This window comes from Homarus americanus, unplaced genomic scaffold (assembly GCF_018991925.1).
Source record: "Homarus americanus isolate GMGI-L3 unplaced genomic scaffold, GMGI_Hamer_2.0 scaffold50281, whole genome shotgun sequence".
Classification (NCBI taxonomy): Eukaryota; Metazoa; Arthropoda; class Malacostraca; order Decapoda; family Nephropidae; genus Homarus; species Homarus americanus.
Window position 1 is genome coordinate 3,507,687 of NW_024742338.1, and position 21,341 is coordinate 3,529,027.

The following is a 21,341-nucleotide window of genomic DNA, read 5'->3' on the forward strand; positions in this document are numbered from 1 at the left end:
CTTATGGTGAGGGTAGTGATGACTTATGGTGAGGGTAGTGATGACTTACAGTGAGGGTAGTGATGACTTATGGTGAGGGTAGTGATGACTTATGGTGAGGGTATGATGACTAATGGTGAGGGTAGTGATGACTTATGGTGAGGGTAGTGATGACTTATGGTGAGGGTAGTGATGACTTATGGTGAGGGTAGTGATGACTCACCACTACAGTAGTCGTCGTGTTGTCATTGTAAAATAAGAAACAAGTTTCCTGTGTTTAAGATTCTCTGTAAATCATAAAATAAATATGAAAACTGACTTAACCTCAATAATGCCATAGAAACATTAACTTTTCGTACAAACAATTCTCTAACTGTTGATCAAAATAGTAGAAAGTAAATTAAATTAGGAAAAAAGTGAAGGAAAATGGGAATTAGAAGTGCCTGGCAACCGAGTGAGGGTGAGGAAGGGGTGGGTTGGCACCCTCAGTTAGCCGTGAGACAGTGTGGTGGAAGGACGTGCCTCGCCCCACCTCCCGGGCGCTTCACTCACTCGGGACTAATTCATTTACACATATTCATATAAAGAAAAAAGAGAGACACTGTTACTTATAAAAACAAGTTTTCTGGGAGTGAATAATAATGAAACAAATCTGTAGATGACTTTACCAGGTTCAATAGTTGATATAAAAGAAGAGAAACGTTTATATGGATAATGAAGTGAGGTACTAAGAAGTGTTCATAAATGTAAGTGTTATTATTATTGTTTGTGTGTGTGTGTGTGTGTGTGTGTGTGTGTGTGTGTGTGTGTGTGTCCTGTCTAAACATACCCTGATAAGTGTGTGTACTGAGTGTATGTTTACTGTATATTGGCTTCTTTTAACACGAAATTTACTTTATCCCAATATTAATTTGTCGTGGTTTTATGTACAGGTATGTGTTGATACCTTTTATTTTTTTTTTATTTGTAAAGAGAGTTGAGGCTGTGTGCGGTGGTTCCTATGTATACAGTCAGGTGAATGTACGTAAAAAAATTATGACTCGCATTTATAGCACAACACACACACACACACACACACTGGGGAGCGTTCGAGGAAAGAAAAAACGTAAATAGAACCCCATTTTACCTTTGAATTTAACGAATAATGACAAAATTTAAGATTCATTCCTGGGCTCAGCTTTTGGTCAAACTTTACATTTAAAAAAAATACGCAACAGAAGAGATAAAAAAAAAATTTCCCTCCTTTTACCAAACAGTTGAATTATGGGAAAATTTTACGCATCTTAAAATTACGTATTAAGAAATCTATTTAACCCCTTCACTACGGGGCGGCCACTATCAATTGTTTAATTTGTCTTACCTAACCTAACCAACCTGTCTTGTTACTTTGCCAGTACTAATGGAGAGAATAATAATAATAACAGGGACACACAACACAGCGTCACAAGCTACAGGTCGCACATTATGGAGCCTCATGATAATGGGATTTCAACAGGACGCTGCTAGTGATCCACAACTCCTTAAAATGACCCATAAGACCATTAGGGATTATTATGAAGAGATATTTAATGAACACCATTAACACAAAAATAAACCACTAAAACTGTCACCATTAAAACCCCTTGAGTATGATGACGGTCCGGCTGGTACTGTACTGTACTGTATGGCTGAGGTTATATAACATTAAATTATATATCTCTTTTCTTAGTGTCTATAAATACTATGTTGACCACACGGGACCCTGCCTGGCTGCTCAACAACCGGCTGGTGCCAGAGCAAAAATACCTTCTGTGGGTGATCCCTGCCTCGACAACCTCCTCTTCTCGAGCACCGCGGTCTGGTCCCGTCCCCGTGGACCAGACTGCCCGGTGTGTACTGGTGTTGCGTTATTTAAACATAAACAAATTAAAAGAAGCCATGGATGATGAAGTCGGTTGCGTAAAAGGGGCCCGACAGCACCATGGACCATTACACGGTCAATTCATCTGATCTGAACAACATATACAGGTGCTAGTGACGCTCAGTGTGAGGTGTCCAGAAGTTTGTCTTAATGCCGGTGCTGACGTTATGGTTCAGTCCGGCCAGATGTAAACCAAGTACCTTGATACAGCGTCCCCCGGCCTGGACGCCAAAGGCATCACCCTAGTGGCGGAGATATATCTCCCACACTATTATCGGATCTGAAACTAAAATTGATCCCACACATAATTTTTTTTTTTTTATAAATGTTATGGCGGTCGATTGGATAGATCTCTAGTTTCCTGTCCTGACGTTAAGGCTGGGCCTCATACACTGAAGGTTGGTTTATGTTCGGGACGTGAGCCTGTTGGGCCGTACACCGTTTAGTCCATTACAAGTTTAAGACGTTTAGGCCGCGAGCAAGATAATAATAATAATAATAATACCGGTATTTACTGTCTACCATTAACGAACTGTACGGGCAGTGAAGTACATAAATCGACCATATCCACAAAAGAATAAAATGCACTCCATTGAAATCAGTTATACATGTTATTCTAACCATGGCGCTGCGAGGTGGCTGCCTACAGATCGGGGCTGAGCTGTCTGTATTGGTATAATGGTCCCGTAAGTTTAATAAGCGATCCTGCATGTTAATTATGTAAGCTGTTAAGTGACTTACATATCAACGTAAGTAAAAACTGTTTTGGAATTATTTACTAACCAGTCGTGTGCAGAGGTGGACAGGGAGCATAGTAACTCCTAGCAAGGACTCTATATCTATGTGGTAGGAGGATGGAACACTCTTATGGGCGAACACTTCACCCCTGACTGTGGCGACACCAAGCGGCCGCTGAGTATAAAACACATTAAGCTCATTGTGCCTTACATAACACCAGATTATTCGATAAAATTAATTTATATATAGTCAGTAAGTTATTAAATCCCAACTTTAGATATCTAAGAATAATTTCTCAAAGCAATACATTGATTATTTGGTAGTAAAGATAATTATTTGCTTAATTAAGGTGATGTGTTGAATACTTGAGACGCTGACGAGAGCCGCTTGTTGCCATGGTGATACTGACAACACGTGTTATACTGTGTTGTCATGGTGATATTGACAACACGTAACCCTCATCTGGCTCACCACACCACCGTAATCACCACCACACTATAGGAGGCAGCTGGTGTATATGATGGTGACTGTACGTGTGTGAGATGATCATGTATGGTGAGGGGGAGGTGGTGAGGGTGTGTGTGTGGTGAAGGAAGGGTTGTGTGTTTGGTGTGGTGAAAGGAATAGTGAAGGAGTAAGGCGCTTATAGTGAGGGAATATGGCGAGACAGTATGGTGACCAGGGTCTTGTGGTTGGTAAGTCAGCCACAAGATGTCAGGTTGGCTCCCATAATACAAGACTAATTACACGTTTTACGCCCCTCCTACTGGTGCTGCCTGGTGACTTATTAACTGCCGCCACACTCTCTAGTGAGTCTGTCTGTCTGCCTGTGGTGAGAAGACGTAGTAGGGAGGAGGAGGAGGAGGAGGGTGTATTGGAAGGACACTGAATGACCACACCCATTGTAGTGTGTGTGTGTGTGTGTGTGTGTGTGTGTGTGTGGTAAAGCAACACTCCAGGACACGTATAGCCTGAAGATGTAGCCTGAGGTGTTGCTTGAGGTGTAGGGATTGCTACAGCGGTGTTACCCAAGTGTCGAGATGGCGTGTGTGTGTGTGTGTGTGTGTGTGTGTGTGTGTGTGTGTGTGTGTGTGTTAGTAAATAAATAGACATATGGAGAGAGAGATGGGTGTGGTCCAGAAGCAACACGCAACATGTGACACACACACACACACACACACACACACACACACACACACACAGTCATCAAAGAGTCAATGTGGTGAAGTGTTCCATTGTATAGTATGACCCATGAGGTCAGGTGTGGGGGGTGGGGTCACAGGGTCATGGTGATGCCCCATTACTAGGTCAACCACGCCCACTACTACTTTTTGTTAAACAATTACAATAAAGATGATGAACATATTGAACACATTTACTGTACTCTGGTCCAACACAACCCTCTAAGAGGTAGATGTTTTAAACAGAACTTTATGTGATTATGGTTTGACAAGTCTGTTCTACGTAAAAAGATGCTGATGTAAAAAACAAAACAAAAAAATTCTTACTGGCCCCAACTATGACAAATGGTCACTCGGCCATATGGCCAAAATCAGATATTTTTGAACGGACGATCTGATATTATAATTTTGCATATAACGAGCTCCTGAATTGTTTGCACTACAATTTTATAGTCAAGGGTTGGCCAAGGAATTATTATCTGATCAATATGGCCAACCTATGGCCAGATCTGGCCAGTTTTGGGTCAAAACCAGTTATTTTTATAGGAATATTTATAACATTGTAGCCGATATACAAATAACACGAGAAAACAAGATGAAAGAGATGGTTTATCTGGGAGGTTGTTTACCAGACAACCAGTGAGTCAGGCACCAGAAAGTACGATCACTGCAGACGCAGCTTCGGGACAACCTGATATCACTGTTGTCCATCAAAGTCAAGGTGCTGGACACTGACGAGATCAGCTACACGTACTGTACCAAGTGAGGCATCTGTTCTAAAAGGCGGCAATAAGGAAGCATACCAATCCAAGATTTTTATTTATTTTTATTTTGCCGCTTGCAGCGGCTACTTTATTGTGCACCCCACACTCATCCTGTGAGCGGTAGCGCAAAAGGATTACAGAGTAGGGTTTACAAAGGGTCAAAATGATTAACCCCCGTTGTCAGGATATTATGGCACTGAAAGTTACACAGTATTTCATTTACATTATTTGTTTAGTTCTATACATAAAGGGTAACTTATTCACAAATGCGTGAGTACAGGCGTGTGAGGCAGTATGTCTGGCCTCACACTTTGTTATTCACATTTACGTGGGAGGTATTCAAGCACATTGCGTATTTGGTTCTGTACATGAGAATTGATATACAGTAGTTACTAAGTGCAAAAAAGTGGATACAATCTTAATATGTCGGCTATCTTGCCATTAGAGATGAAGTGTTGTGCCATTTCACACACAGTGTGCTTGGACCTGTCCCTAAAAGGTTCTATCTTCACACAGTCGAGGACGTAGTGTTCAAGTGTGTGGCCATATGTATGGCCACACACTTTACATTTAGTTTTGTTTACATCTGCTTGAGGAACATACTGCCAAAGGTACTTATATCCTAACCTTAATCTAGCGGTTACAACATCTTGTAATCTAGTGATCTTGTTACTTGCTCCATATACATGTTTCACTTGATACATCTCATCATGGTAACCTATGGATCGACTAGTGCCTGTTTGCACTTGTCTACTTGCGTCAAACTCATCAATAAGTTCTTTCCTAATTACAGTTTTAAGGGTTCTTTTTGACAGACCCAAATTGTATTCAACGGTGTCTTTGTTAGACGCGAGTTTGGCGAGGGCATCAACTCTGTCATGTTTTATGAGGCCTATGTGAGAGGGGATCCACAACAGTTTGACCCTGACACCCCGGTCAACAAGGCACGCATATTTGTGTCTGGCTTCAGAGACAAGAGCGTGACAACCTGAGTCGAGGGTACCAAGGGCAAGTAGTGAGGATAGAGAGTCAGTGATGATGAGACTGTCAGTAACAGTGGTTTCAATGAATTTAATAGCTGTGAGTATGGCAACTAATTCAGTTTGTAGAGTGGATGCCCAGTTGTTAATTCTAACTCCTTTCTCAATTATATTACCGTCAGGTTGAGTCACAACAATAGCACTTCCAGCCCTCCCACAGGCGGTGTTTAGAGATCCATCAGTGTAGATGGTCTGTGTGATATTATCATCAGTCTGTAGAGTGTGTATGTGTTCAAGAGCTCTCAATTTGGCAGTGTGTTGGAGATAAATGCTTTGTATAATTAATTTTTTAGGCGGATATGTCGGTATTGTGATATCGAAGGGAACTGTCCGCCAGGGTGGCAGGAAGCGCTGTTGTGTCTCAACTTTGTACAGGTGGTCTAGTCCAAACATCTTCATATGTGTAGCTGTAGTTTGGATCCATTTAGACTCAGTAGTCCCATGGTTCATACATTCTAGCAATTTTAAGGAAACAATGTTATCAGGATCACCACGCAGAAGCCTCAGGGCTATCATGAGGTTGACTTCAATTATTCTATCTTTAACACTGGGTATACCTAGTTCTTTCCTCATATTAAGTACTTTAGTGCTCATGGGACATCCTAGGATAATTCTGAGGGCTTTATTTTGCATTTTCTCGAGCTTGTCAACGCCTTTCCCGTCACGAATGACCAGGGCTGGTGCGTGGTAATCTATCAGAGATCTTATATAGCCTAGGTACATTGTTTTAACAATTCTAATATTAGCACCATAGTGCGGGCTGTACCCCGCTACACTTCTAAGAGGTCTCAGTCTGTCAGTACATTGGCGGGTTAGCTGTTGTATGGCAGGTAGGGTACAAGGGACGGAAACACCAAGATATTTAAAAGAAGAAACATAGTCAATAGTGTTGTTACCTATCTTGAACTTGGCGGGGCCGCGTTTGCGGTTACCAGCTTGTTTGTTGAACACCTTAGTTTTCTCAGTGGAGATAATAAGACCGAGGTGTTCACAGGCTGCGTATACATGGTTCAGGGTGGTTTGCATTTCACGATGAGTTTTAGTATGTATAAGAATATCATCAGCATAGCTGATTGAGATATTGCTGGGGTTGTCTGGTATTAAATTTAATAATGCATTCATAAGAACATTGAACAAAGTGGGGCTAAGTACTCCACCTTGAGGGGTACCAAGTTGCATATCTTTAACTTCACTTTTGTAACCCTGAAACAGTGCAGCAGCCCTTCTGTTGGTTAGGTAACCACTTATCCAGTGTAACAGCCTACCTCCTATATCCATTTTGGCTAGTTCGTACAATATCAGTTGCCTATTGGCAATATCAAATGCAGCTTTTAGGTCAAGAAATGTGGTGTATCTGTGCCTTTCATCACCATGCACAGTTAGGAATGTGGTGATGCAATTATGTACACCTTTACCATGGGTGAAGCCATTTATGTTAGGAGACATGTGTTCTCTGATTCTATATAAGAGTCTGCCAAGAACCATCCTCTCAAAGGTTTTACACAGGCAGCTGGTTAGTGATATGGGACGAAAGGCATCAGGCTGTCCTGGTTTCGGTATTGGTACAACAATACTGCTGGTCCATGATGTGGGTAGTTGGCCCTCGGCATGACTCATATTGTACAATACCAACAATGGATTGCCTGGCACGCGCCTTAGTAGTCTAATGATGTTGTAGGTGACTCCGTCCTCTCCAGGGGAAGTAGACCTACCCCTGGCGAGGGCGGCGTCAAGCTCCCACTCAGTATATGGAACATCACACTCATCGTGCTGTTTGCCCAGCATAAAGCTAATAAGATTACTTCTCTCTACAGACTTCGCATCAAGGAGTCCCCGAGTCCTAGCTGGTAACATGTCATAGCTCGACACATGAGCCCACTTTGTTATTAGCTCATTCGACTTTTGCAGAGGGTTTGGATGGGAGACGTGTCTTCTGTTTTTACCTCTGATTATGTTTATGTCTTTCCAGGCTTTGCTGAGGGATGTGTGTTGGTTCAGGCTGTTGACATATGTCTCCCATGCATTTTGTCTGAGTTCGTTTACACGTTCCCTGACAGCAGCAAGGGAAGCTTGATACAATTGTAACATTTGAGGTGTTCTAAATTGTCTGTAACCCTTACCCACCCTCCTGACCCTAGCCCTGAGTTTTTTCAGCTCAGGGTCATTATAGCACTGCTGTTGCCTGTTCCCATTATGCTGACCACGTTTTCTCCTTTTTTTGGTGGAGGCATTGTTGGTGAAGTATACATAAGTCCTATCTATCAGATCGTCATGGAAACTTTGGTAGTTGTCAGGCTTGTAGTCCTTGTACCAGTCATGGATGAAGTCTATGAACTGGCTTTCATGTTCTTGCTTGACTGTGATTCTACGTCTGTTGAGTTTACCACCAGTGGGGGTGTCATTGGCTACATGTATACTAGCTTGGATTGGGCTGTGGTCAGACATAAGATCAGTGACAACATCAGAGCTATGAGTTGTGTATGATAGATTAAAGCCAATACATTTGTCTAGACCCCCGCCATAGATGTGTGTTGGTTCATTATTACCTATAATTTGAACATCTTCATATGCGCTGAGAAGTGAGATAAGTCTCCTACCATTGGTGTTAGTGGTGGAGTCACCTAATTTCTTGTGTCTAGTATTCAGGTCACCCATCAGGACAGTGGGCTCAGTGTGTAAAAAGTCTGGGAGATCTGTGTACTGAAGCTGATCTGAGGGAGCATAGGCGTTTAGCACGTTGAGTGTGGAGTTGCCCAGGTGGATAGTGATCCCATGGTACTGAAGGTTGGTAGTCTTTTTGGATACAAGAGGTACATGCGGGAGTGACTTCTTAACATACATCAAACATGTGTGAGTAGAACTAGGATCATAATACACATAATTGGGCAGACTGGGTGGGGGCTTACCATCATCACTACATATAACACCATCCATCTTCAGATCGGTAAAGTAGTTTCCGAGATTCTCGTGCGGACACACAAACAAATAAACACAGACATACTTCTTGTTTTACATATATATAGATAAATGTGTGTATTTTTACAGTAGCCATTGTTCCAAGGAAGGGGTGACGACCTCTAGCCAGGTTCTTGTGGAGCTGGCTGAGCAACTTATCTTTTGTTTTAATAAGAGTGGAAGGAAGGGGCAAGAAGACAAGTGTTGGAGAGGCCAAGGATAGTGTCCTTTGGTCACTCTCATCTTTTTAATGAAACATTTTTACTGTGGGAATTTTACGTTAATAAGCATCTTATCTTTTAGTAAATATATAGATGACTAACATACGTACAGTCTAGTTCTCATAATGATTGAATAGGCTGTGTTAATTACATAAACAATCTTCAGGTAAGTTTAAGCATTTATTGATCTTTAACATTTATTTTACATATAAGAATTTTCTAAAAAAAAATGAAGAATTTACTGACGGTGTTTGTGTTAAGTATTCAGTCGTTAATAAAAGCAGTGGGTTAATACAATGGTAGAAGATGGTGTTACAGCTACAGGAGGAGACGCTGTACCCGTGTTCCTATCTTATCTACCATGGTTAACCTGATCTCTCACTCCCCCCCTTTTCTCTTTTTTGTTTGCAGAGCTTCCTAAAAAAATTTCGTGAATTGTCGGTGCGGGCTTAGGTGGTCACTCAGACGGTCTTGAGGCGTTTGTTTCCTTTTTCTTGAGCAGGTGATAGTGGGCGTTTTAGGGTAGGCTTTTGTTGTGGGCGGAGATGTTCATATATGGACAACCTAAAGGAACAGTCCTCCAATTCGGAAGGCAGTCCAGCCTCTTTAAGCATAACTTGGGCCAGACTGAACGCCTTCTCATCCGACTGTGGTCCCATATAAGTTATGAATAAATCTGCCAAGTAAGCGGAGGGTACTTTTGGGTGGTCGGCGGCGTATGACATGAATGCCAAGGAGTAAAACATGCATGAATTGACTCCGTATCCCTGGAGTTTGCAATGAGTGTAGTGAAGGATGGCATGCGGCTGAATTCTGTCCACTGCCTCTCTGACATGTGGGAGGATACCGGCATTTTCACTATCGAAATAGCTGAATTCGCCGTCTTCGCCTCGCCAAAGAGCTGTTGCGTGAGTGGCCATATCTTTTGGGAATGGAACCCCTGGGGCCCAAGGTTATAGTCCATGCACAGCGACGAACAGAAAGACACCTTGTCCAGGGTTTAGAGCGAAGTTTTAGTAATCATGGGCGGTAGTCATAGTGCAGCAACGCCCTACGGCTCTCTTGGTGGCACAGAGGAGCTGTAGAAATTCTCTGAAGGTCAGTATCCTTTTTCTGCTCCAGCCCGGGATAGTACTCGCGGACAATTTTCACCTCACCATTGCCCATTTTGCACTATTTTAGCTCAAGCTTTCCTAACATTTGCCTCATCAAATTAAAATATCGAGAGTTTCTTCAAAAGTGTCCAATTATAAGTACCCTCAACATATAGTGAAGAGCTTTGTAGTGTAGTGAACATACAGTAGTGTAGATCATGGTGTAGTAGATACACAGTAGTGTAGATAAGTGGAGTGGATATAGTGTACACGAGTGTAGTGGATATAGTGTAGATGATAGTGTAGTGGATATAGTGTAGATGATAGTGTAGTGGATATAGCGTAGATGATAGTGTAGTGGATATAGTGTAGATGATAGTGTAGTGGATATAGTGTAGATGATAGTGTAGTGGATATAGTGTAGATGATAGTGTAGTGGATATAGTGTAGATGATAGTGTAGTGGATATAGCATAGATGATAGTGTAGTGGATATAGTGTAGATGATAGTGTAGTGGGTATAGTGTAGATGATAGTGTAGTGGATATAGTGTAGATGATAGTGTAGTGGATATAGCGTAGTGGATATAGTGTAGATGATAGTGTAGTGGATATAGTGTAGATGATAGTGTAGTGGATATAGCATAGATGATAGTGTAGTGGATATAGTGTAGATGATAGTGTAGTGGATATAGTGTAGATGATAGTGTAGTGGATATAGCATAGATGATAGTGTAGTGGATATAGTGTAGATGATAGTGTAGTGGATATAGTGTAGATGATAGTGTAGTGGATGCAGTGTAGATGATAGTGTAGTGGATATAGTGTAGATGATAGTGTAGTGGATATAGTGTAGATGATGATTAGCAGTGGATGCTGGTGTATGATTATAGTGTGGTGGATATAATGAAGATTTTAGTGTAATTGGATATGGTGTTTGATGCTGGTGTGGTGGGATGTAGACAGATTTGGTGTGGTGGATATAAATTGGCCAGATGTGTTAGTGCAAGTGGATGTGGTGTAGATGATAGTGTGAGTGGATTGAGTGTAGATATTGGTGTAATTGGATATAGTGCTTAGATAGTGATTAATGAAAAGTGGATATAGTGTATATAATTGTATATGATAGCTGTAGTGGATATAATTAGATGATGAGTATAGTGGATATAATTAGCAGAGTGATAGTGTAGTGGATATAGTGTAGATGATAGTGTAGTGGATATAGTGTAGATGATAATTGTAGTGGATATAGTGTAGATGATAGCATGAGTGAATATAGTGTATATGATAGTGTAGTGGATATAGGTGTAGATGATGAGCAAGGTAGATATAGTGTAGATGATGGTTAATTGGATTATAGTGTAGATGAAGTAATTGTAGTGGATTATAGTGTAGATGATGGTGTAGTGGATATAGTGGAATGGTAAAGTGTAGTGGATATGAGTGCTTAGATGATAGTGTGTGGATATAGTGTAGATGATAGTGTAGTGGATATAGTGTGAGTGTTAGTGTAGTGAATTATAGTGTAGATGATAGTGTAGTGGATATGGTGTAGATGATAGTGTAAAGTGGATATAGTGTAGATGATGAGTGTAGATGATGATGTAGTGGATATAGTGTATAGTGTGTATATGATAGTGTGAGTGGTATAGTGTAGATTGTAGTGTAGTGGTTAGTGTAGATGAGAAGTAGTGTAGTTATGGATATAGTGTAGATTATAGTGTGGATTTAGTGTGTAGTGGATATAGTGTAGATGATGAGTGTAGTGGATATAGTGTAAGATGAAGGTGTAGTGGATATAGTGTAGATGTTGGTGTAGTGGATATAATTAGCAGATGATAAGGTGTAGTGGATGGTGTGGCGATGATAGTGTGGTGGATATAGTGTAGATGATGGTGTGGTGGATGTAAGTGTGGAGTAAGTAAGTGTAGTGGATGTGGTGGCAGATGAGTGTGCAGGAGGTAACCGCTTACTACTACTTGAACACAGTTCTATCATTCCTTTTACCTGTCTAATTAAAACCTATATCACCTGTTTATTTTATACAACAATATTTAATTACAAAAAAATCCCCTGTTTTTTTACTGTTAAAATAATATCCAAACAAATAAAACTAAATTGAGATAATGATCCCTCACCATTGGACGCTGCTTTAGCAAAGAACCTGTGTATTTATTCATGATCACTTTTAGAACGGTTTCCAATATTTATTTGTTTTTTCTTCTGATATTATACTAAATACAGAGGATTAATTTGGGGCTTGGTGATCATATAAAGTTATTAGCCACACACACACACACACACACACACACACACACACACACACACACCACCACCACACACACAGGCCAGTTCAAAAGAAATTCGAGAAGTAATGTAATACTGAGGAGGCAACTCCGACACTGTCATAGATTGAATAGACCAAACCACCATGCCAGGACTGGGAGGAGGAGGAGATAAGAGAGGGGTTTAGAGAGGAGGTCAGGAGGCGTTGGAGAAAGAGGTAGGAGGAGAGAATGGGAGGAATGGGAGGGTACTGTGCATGAGATGGGAGGAGACGAGGAAGGCAGGAAATGGGAGAGAAAAATGTGTCTTAGAAGAATGTGTGTGTGTGTGTGTGTGTGTGTGTGTGTGTGTGTGTGTGTGTGTGTGTACATGTCTGTGTGTATACATATAAAAACCCCTGTATAGATGACGTCCCATACACATATCTATACCAACAGATAACTACAATAAAAATAGCAATACTCCAAACACCTCAGTTAGGGTATTCAAAAACAACCCTTAACACCCTCCAACATACACCCAGGTAAAGCACTTTCTTGTCCCAGGTATCACATCCAGTACAACACCTGGTTTCAATTTTCTGTCAACACATAAACGTATTTATTTGTTTATATCTCAGGTCCAGATAAACACAGGGGGCTGGGTGAGGTAGGGAGGGGCTGGGTGAGGTAGGGAGGGGCTGGGTGAGGTAGGGAGGGGCTGGGTGAGGTAGGGAGGGGCTGGGTGAGGTAGGGAGGGGCTGGGTGAGATGTCAAATATCTTTGTTTTGGGGAAAAATGGAAAGATGAGTTCCGCCAGGAATGCTTAAAATTGACCCCACAAGATTTGAAAGGTCACTGCTAAGAAGAAGAGTGAAGAACTCCTGCTCCCTCTCTTTGGCCAACTTTTATGGCACGATGAAGAAGACACCAATGTATAAACTCTCCAAACATCTTGATGATTATTGATCACACAGACCCGACAACAGTTGATGCAGTTCTCTGACGTAATGTTTGTCACTGCCGCTAGACTTGCCTCTCACTTTTGTATAATGTAGCAGAGTTGGTCCTGAAGATCATCAGCAGTGCAAATATATGAAAAGCATTGATAATGTTGAGCAACGGGCAAGAGGTGTAAATGATGGACCACTTGAGTTACGTCCTACAGATCTCAGACACACCTTGAGATCACCACATTTTAATACTTCACTGATCAAGTTCTTCCTGGAGAGATGGAATGATAACAAGTACATGCAGCCATCATAAAACATAAGAGAGTTGTTGTACCTGACGAGTATTGTCTGCAGGATACATCAACACTATCAGGAAATGAAGAACACAATGAGGCACCTGAGTGTGTGTGCTCACACGTGGAGGCCAACACCATCCCAGTGTGCTGTCAGAGGCAACACCAAGACAGAATGTTGATGTCCGTATAAAGGACACTAATATCATGGTTATCATTATACACCGCGCCAGACAACTCAAAGCCAACATGTGGACCTGGGACGTTCTAGTGACAACACCAGGACAAGGTCGGTACCACATACAGGCTCTCTCTCTCTCTCTCTCTCTCTCTCTCTCTCTCTCTCTCTCTCTCTCTCATTAGTTTGTGTTGTGTCTTGTGTAAATATTTTGTTGCTGCTCGCCCTGTGGTTCTGTTCTTCCTATACTATAAGCTCAGTGAGTACAACTTTTATTATGTTGATTGTGTAAAGTTTGTTATGGTAAGTAATGAGTGATACTGTTTTATTATGTTCGCTGAGTGGAAAGTTTATTACCCCCCTCACTGAGTTTTGTAATTTATTACGAGAAGATCCTGAGGGTGTTACCACGACCTCTGAGTAGGCGTCAATAACTGGCGGTGTTGTTGTCCCACACAAGAGGAAAAAAGGTGTAACAGCCTCGTGCAATACTGAACACTGGTGAGAATGGTCGTGTTGGCTGACTGACGCAAGAGTCGGGCCGGGCTGCCTTAACATCCGTCATGACGCTGCCTTAGAACAACACGTTACGTTGCTCAAGAATAATAAAATAGAAATGGAATAAAATTGGTCTACTTATCAGAATATTTCTTAGCTTCAAGGAAAAGGAAAAACAAAATCATTTGATGTACGCAGTAAGATCGTCTCATGTTTGCTGTATGTTCAGTAAATGGCACAATAATAATAATCCAATGTTTAGTATGCTCGACGAGTGGCATAATACAACGGTAACGTATACAAGATAATACTTAATTCATAATATACTTACCGCCTTTGTTTATCTATTCATACGGATGAGGTAGTGAGGAAGAAATATTATAAAGTTATGTTGTGATATTATACCAAGTTTTATTATTATTATGTTATACAGAACAGATAGAGAAATAAGATCTAGAAAGTCGAGTATTTTTACGCGTTCACCTTTCCGGATTACTCAACATGTTACGATAAACTACTTTACTTCATCAACCCGCCAAACACAACGTCGCCATTACATTTAGGATGTCTGCCTACCCACACTACATCTATCACTTCACCACAAATTACTGAACAAACACAAACAACATATGACAAATCAGGCCACACGTTAATCTATTTTCATGATGGACCACACACACACACACACACACACACACACACACACACACACACACACACACACACATTCCTTGTTACATCACCTCGTCCTCTGCTCATTGGTCAGCCCCTCCCCCCTCAGGCTCTGCGCCACCCCTGTCACGTGTTCCTCTCTCCGCTGCGCTGCCGGCGGTAGGGTGGTGGTGGTAGACATGGAATGATTTTGGTAGTAGTGGTGTGTAACTAATAGTGGTAGTAGTGATGGTGGTAATAATAGTGGTAGTAGTGATAGTGGTAATAATAGTGGTAGTAGTGATGGTGGTAGATCACAGAATAATGTTCTCAGTATCGACTAATGCTCGGGTGAAGATGGTGGGACTACCCCCTCCCCCATCCAATATGTTGACACAAATAGTTGGCAACCCTCCTAACACACATACACACACACACACACACACACACACACACACACACACACACACACACACACACTGTACCATAAAATACACACATAATTGAGTGTAAGTGTACCACGGGTGTAAGTGTACCACGGGTGTTAGAGGTACATTACGACACCATCAGCTTTCACCAACACCTTCCAGTAATAAACCTCGCATGACGTCATCACCTGCCCCATGACGTCACTACCTGCCCTGCATGACGTCAGCACATGATTTTACCGCGCAAAAATTTCCCGCAAGTTGCATGTGTACTGCGCAGATCTGGGGCGCCCCTGGGCCTCCACCGAGCACTAACCCCCGAGGACGAGGTGTTAACCCTTTGAGTACAGTGGTTTTACCCTTTGAGAACTAAAGCTTAACCAAACCTAACCTAACCTTATCTAACCATCACACCACCACATCACCACACTACCACACCACCACATACACCATCACAATACCACACCACCAACACACCATACACTACCATACTATCACACCACCACATCACCACACTACCACACCACCACATCACCACACCACACATCACCACACCACACATCACCACACTCTCTCCTTCACCTCCAATAAGAGTGACCAGACCAGTTCTAGACCTGCTTGTAGGTGTGTGGGCAGATGTGTGAGTCAATCATGAAGGACAGGTGTGGAGGCTAGGTTTAAGGGAAGGTAATGAAGACCAAGTTTTTAAAATCCGGTGTGGGAGTCAGGTGTGGGAGTCAGGTATGGTTGTGTTAAGCAGGAGATGGAATATCGTTCATCCCCCCCCCCCCCACACACACAGGGGTAATGTTACGGAACAAAATATTAACCAAACCTAATGTAAACTAAAATTAACCTAACATTAACCTAGCATTAACTTAACCTAAACCAAACCCAGTTGTAAGTTGTTGGAAAGGCGAGGTGGTGTGTGTGTGTGTGTGTGTGTGTGTGTGTGTGTGTGTGAGTAATGATATTAATGTGTCAATGTGTGTGTGTGTGTGTGTGTGTGTGTGTGTGTGGAGGAGGAGGTAGGTGAATTTTAAGTGGGGAGGAGGAGGGAGGGGCGTGTCGAGGAGAAGAAGAAGAAGAAGAAGAAGAAGAAGAAGAAGAAGAAGAAGAAGAAGAAGAAGAGAGGGTGTAGCGAGAAAGATATACATGTCATAGTATTGAAGTAGGAAGAGTGGTATTTCTGCAACATGTGTGCAACAATAACAACTCTTTTAGTAGCGTCAGCTGATCATCCTTGCAACACACGTCTTCCACACACACACACACACACACCTTTCACCAAGACACACACACACACACACACACACCTTTCACCAAGACACACACACACACACATACACTTAATGTTTTGGTCACTAGAATTTCGTATGTGTGTGTGTGTGTGTGTGTGTGTGTGCTCAATGTGTGTGTATTTCACCAGGTCTCTATAAATTACATAGTGGTATTGGTGACTTTTTTAAACTGGTATAATAGTCTTGGTGAAGTGACCCAATACTATAGACGTTTGGTGACCACACTGACGACGACAATCAACCAGTAGATACTTGGTGATATAACTTGGTGATCGAGTATAATATTCCACCCAATCTATTGTAGTTGTTTTTGGTGACCTTAAAATACCGTAGTCATCTTGGTGAAGCAATTTTTTTCCGGGTTACTTGGTGATTGGACTTGGTGATTGAGTATAGTACTTTGCCTTATACCATAATTATCATGATTCCAAGTAATTATGGTGATCTTAGTGAAGAAATCTGGGGTTAGGTTAGGTTAGGTTAGATTAAGCTTGGTTAGGTTAAGCTTGGTTAAGTCAGGATTAGAGTGGTTATTCTTCAGGTGAAATAAGCTGGGATGTCTAATCTTTAGGTGATCCGTTTGCTGAATACTGATCTTTTTCCAGATAACCTAACCAAACCTAACCTAACCAAACCAAACCTAACCAAACCAAACCTAACCAAACCTAACCAAACCAAACCAAACCTAATCTAACCAAACCTCAATATTTATATCGAGAGGAGGCGGGGGTAAATAATAATATAAATAGCGGTACAATAAGTATATATGTCAGGTCTTTAAGTTTTTATTAACGCTGGTATTATTCACGGCGTCAGAGAGCGGAAAGAACCAGTTTGTACGCTCGAAAATAAAAAGATATAATATTCAACTTACAAACGACAACTGTTAGAAAGCGAAAAGTATCATTGTTAAACTCAATATAAACTTCCTTAATCTAATTTAATATAATATAACTAGGCATAATAAAAAAAACATCATTAAGTAAATTATAGAAACAGTTAATTCGTCTAGTTTATTTAGTCTCGTAGTGTCTAACCCGGAATGTAAACAAACAACTTAAATATTTAGTACATTATATAAAAGACAAAATAGAAAGGAAGAGAATAGAAACTTTGAACAGGTGTAGTCTGTTGGTGTCTTTCTCTGGCCCACCACCTGACACACACACACACACACACACACACCTCTCTCTCAAGTGTGTATTAATTGTCTGTCTGTCTGTCTGGGGCGTTGGGGAAGTGTGTGTGTGTGTGTGTGTGTGTGTGTGTGTGTGTGTGTGTGTGTATGTGTGTGTGTATGTGTGTGTCTCCCCGCGTGAGAGTCAGAGGAGAGAAAGTCGGCCATCTGCTTCCCTCACTCGAGTCTCCAACACAACTCTTTGGGAGAATTTCTCTTAATCTTCTCTCATAATGAACAGCTCAAGAAAGTGATGATTGATAGAGATAAGGAGAAAGAGGAATGAGAGGTAGATAGATAGATAGAAGAAATCCCTGTCTTAACTCTTAAATACACGGGGCGATATGTGTAGTAATAATAATAATAATAATAATAATAATAATAATAATAATGAGTGACTCCCTGAAAAATTATGATGTTATTTTAATCTCCAATTTTGTGTGTGTGTGTGTGTGTGTGTGTGTGTGTGTGTGTGTGTGATACAATTTACAACGCGCCACTAAAGACACAAACACCAACCACAGTGTCAGTGTTATGTTAAAGTTAATATGTCGCCGATTACCCAAGGATTAACCCCGCCAGCTTATTTCACCCGAAGATTAACCACCCTAACTCTAAATTAACCTAACCTAACCACCCTAACTCTGAATTAACCTAACCTAACCCCCCAAGATAGCGTCGGGGGTAATATCTTCAAGTGATCGGTGATGGTAGGAAATGATATGAGAATATAGAGCAGGGTAGTGACGATGATGTGACATGACAAGTAGCGTGACAGTGAGCAATGATAGTGGTCATGGATAGTGACCATCACCTTGACACACACACACACACACACACACACACACACACACACACACACACACACACACACACCTGCCCAGTGACTCATTCTCTCTCACCTGCCCACATTATGAATGACTCCCTCTCCCTCACCTCCCCCCCAAAGGCAGTACCAGCCTTCCGTGCCAGGGGCCAGTTGGGGGAGGGAGTGGGCGCAGAGGGAGTAAGGTGCCAGTGGGGGTGAGGGAGGGTGAGGGTGAGAATGAAGGCGAAGGAGGTAAGGGTGAGGGGGAGGGGGGTAAGGCAGGTGGGTACAACTTTCACTTTCTCGGAGTACTAGTGGAGGTCAGTGGTCTGCCTCCCTCCCTCCGTCTCCCTCCCTCCTTCTATTCCTCTTTTCCTTTCTTTCTCTCTCTCTATCCCCACTCCCCCTCCTCTCTCTCCTCCCCTCCCTCCTCCCTCCTCTCTCCCTTCCCCACTCCTCACCCTCCCTCCCTCTCTCACTCCCCCTCCCTCTTTCCCCCTCTTCCCCTCCCTCTCCTCCCCTCCTCCTCCCTCCTGCACCACTACACACCGCCGCCATATTGTAACCCTCAAAGGTTGTCATATGATACCTGTTAACATCATTATTGAGGCTGACAGGTTGTAACGGAGGTCAGTTTACGTTACGCTGGTAACAGGTTGGTGACGCACGCCTCTCTCTCTCTCTTCTGTCATAACTCTACCCGTCATAACAAACAAGAGAGAGGCAACAAACGAACATTTAAACAAACAAACAAATAAAGGAACGAAGATGCTACAAATTAGGATCAACAAACAAACAAACAAGGCAGCAACTGGTCGTGACTGAGCCAGGAGCCAAGAATGATGTGTTACCATCACCTGAGCACCACATTATACATACATACATACATACATACCTGTACATACATACATACATTATACATACATACATACATTATACATACATACATACATACATACATTATACATACATAATACATACATACATACATTATACATACATTATACATACATAAATACATACATACATACATTATACATACATACATTATACATACATTATACATACATAAATACATACATACATACATTATACATACATACATACATACATTATACATATATACATACATACATATAGGGTGAGCCACGTACAGTACATGTGTGGGTAACGTCCAGGAGTGACCGATGTACAGGGAGGTGGGCCACGTACAGGGGGAACCCGTACAGGGGGCGCGTACAGGGAGGACCACGTACAGGGGGACCACGTGCAGGGGAACCCCGTACAGGGGGGGCGCGTACAGGAGGACCACGTACAGGGGACCACGTACAGGGGGTACAGGGGGCGCGTACAGGGGGACCACGTACAGGGGACCACGTACAGGGGGGGTTAGAGGGACCACGTACAGGGGGGCGCGTACAGGGGGACCACGTACAGGGGGACCACGTACAGGGGGACCACGTACAGGGGGACCACGTACAGGGGGGGGTACAGGGGGACCACGTACAGGGGGGGCGTGCAGGGGGACCACGTACAGGGGGGACCACGTACAGGGGGGGTACAGGGAGACCACGCACAGGGGGACCACGTACAGGGGGCGCGTACAGGAGGACCACGTACAGGAGGGACCACGTACAGGGGGCGCGTACAGGGGACCACGTACAGGGGGACCACGTACAGGGGGGACCACGTACAGGGGGACCACGTACAGGGGGGTACAGGGACACGCACAGGGGGACCACGTACAGGGTGGCGCGTACAGGGAGGACCCACGTACAGGAGGACCACGTACAGGGGGGCGCACAGGGGGACCACGTACAGGGGAGACCACGTACAGGGGGACCACGTACAGGGGGGGGGGACCACGTACAGGGGGGCGTGTACAGGGGACCACGTACAGGGGGGGCGCGTACAGGGGACCACGTACAGGGGAGGACCACGTACAGGGGGGCGCGTACAGGGGACCACGTGCAGGGGGCGCGTACAGGGGACCACGCACAGGGGGCGCGTACAGGGGACCACGCAGGGGACCACGTACAGGGGGACCATGTACAGGGGGGGACCACGTACAGGGGGGGACCATGTACAGGGGGACCATGTACAGGGGACCACGTACAGGGGGACCACGTACAGGGGGACCATATACAGGGGGACCACGTACAGGGGGGGTGGGGAACCGTACAGGGGACCACGTACAGGGGGGAGCGTACGTGAACTTTACACCGGAACCCCATCATTTTCGTGAGGGTTGCCAGGTGTCGCCAGCTAACACAATTAACCCTTGAAGGAATTTTATCTCCAGGATGAACTGAATATGACGTCTTCAGTAACACTAATAATTAATTCATACGCGGAAAAGAAGATATTTTTGTCGTTCATACCAGAAAAAAAGAAGTTACTTACGTTATTCTCACTGGGAAAAGAATATCTCGCCGTTGTTCGTCCTGGGTAAAACACGCCTTTCAACACCCTGTAGATGAGGAAGTGTTTGAGAAATTTACCCACGAAATGTAGTTATCGTCTGACTTTCTACACCCCCACTCCTCCCCTCCCCACCCCCCCCTCCTTCCCCACACCCCCACCTCCCCACACGCCATACTCAGCCCACGTCTTAAACACCCCCACATCACACACGCCCTCAACATAAGTCTTCCTCCACGCCCAAAGATCACAGGTGGGCGTGGGATGATAATAATAATGATAATAATAACTTGCCATTCATAACATGATATTTTATTAAGTGTGTGTGTGTGTGTGTGTGTGTGTGTGTGTGTGTGCGGGAGGGGAGTGAGGTCACGGCCCTCCTCCTCATATAAGTAGTAATACAACACACGGCAGAGGTTGACCACACTGACAGGTAACCACTACAGGTAAGTGATGACACGTAATAACTCCTTTCTCTTTTACCAAGCTTCGTAAG

The 21,341-nt window shown here is 43.1% G+C and overlaps 1 protein-coding gene across 1 annotated transcript in view; it reads left to right on the forward strand.

Moving 5' to 3' along the window:
* Positions 1-480: 480 nt before the first annotated feature.
* The window catches only part of LOC121876754, a 30,075-nt gene continuing 9,214 nt past the window's right edge, over positions 481-21,341 (forward strand). The window contains 1 exon segment of the mRNA XM_042382126.1: positions 481-725. The gene's annotated coding sequence lies outside the window, so the exon portion shown is untranslated.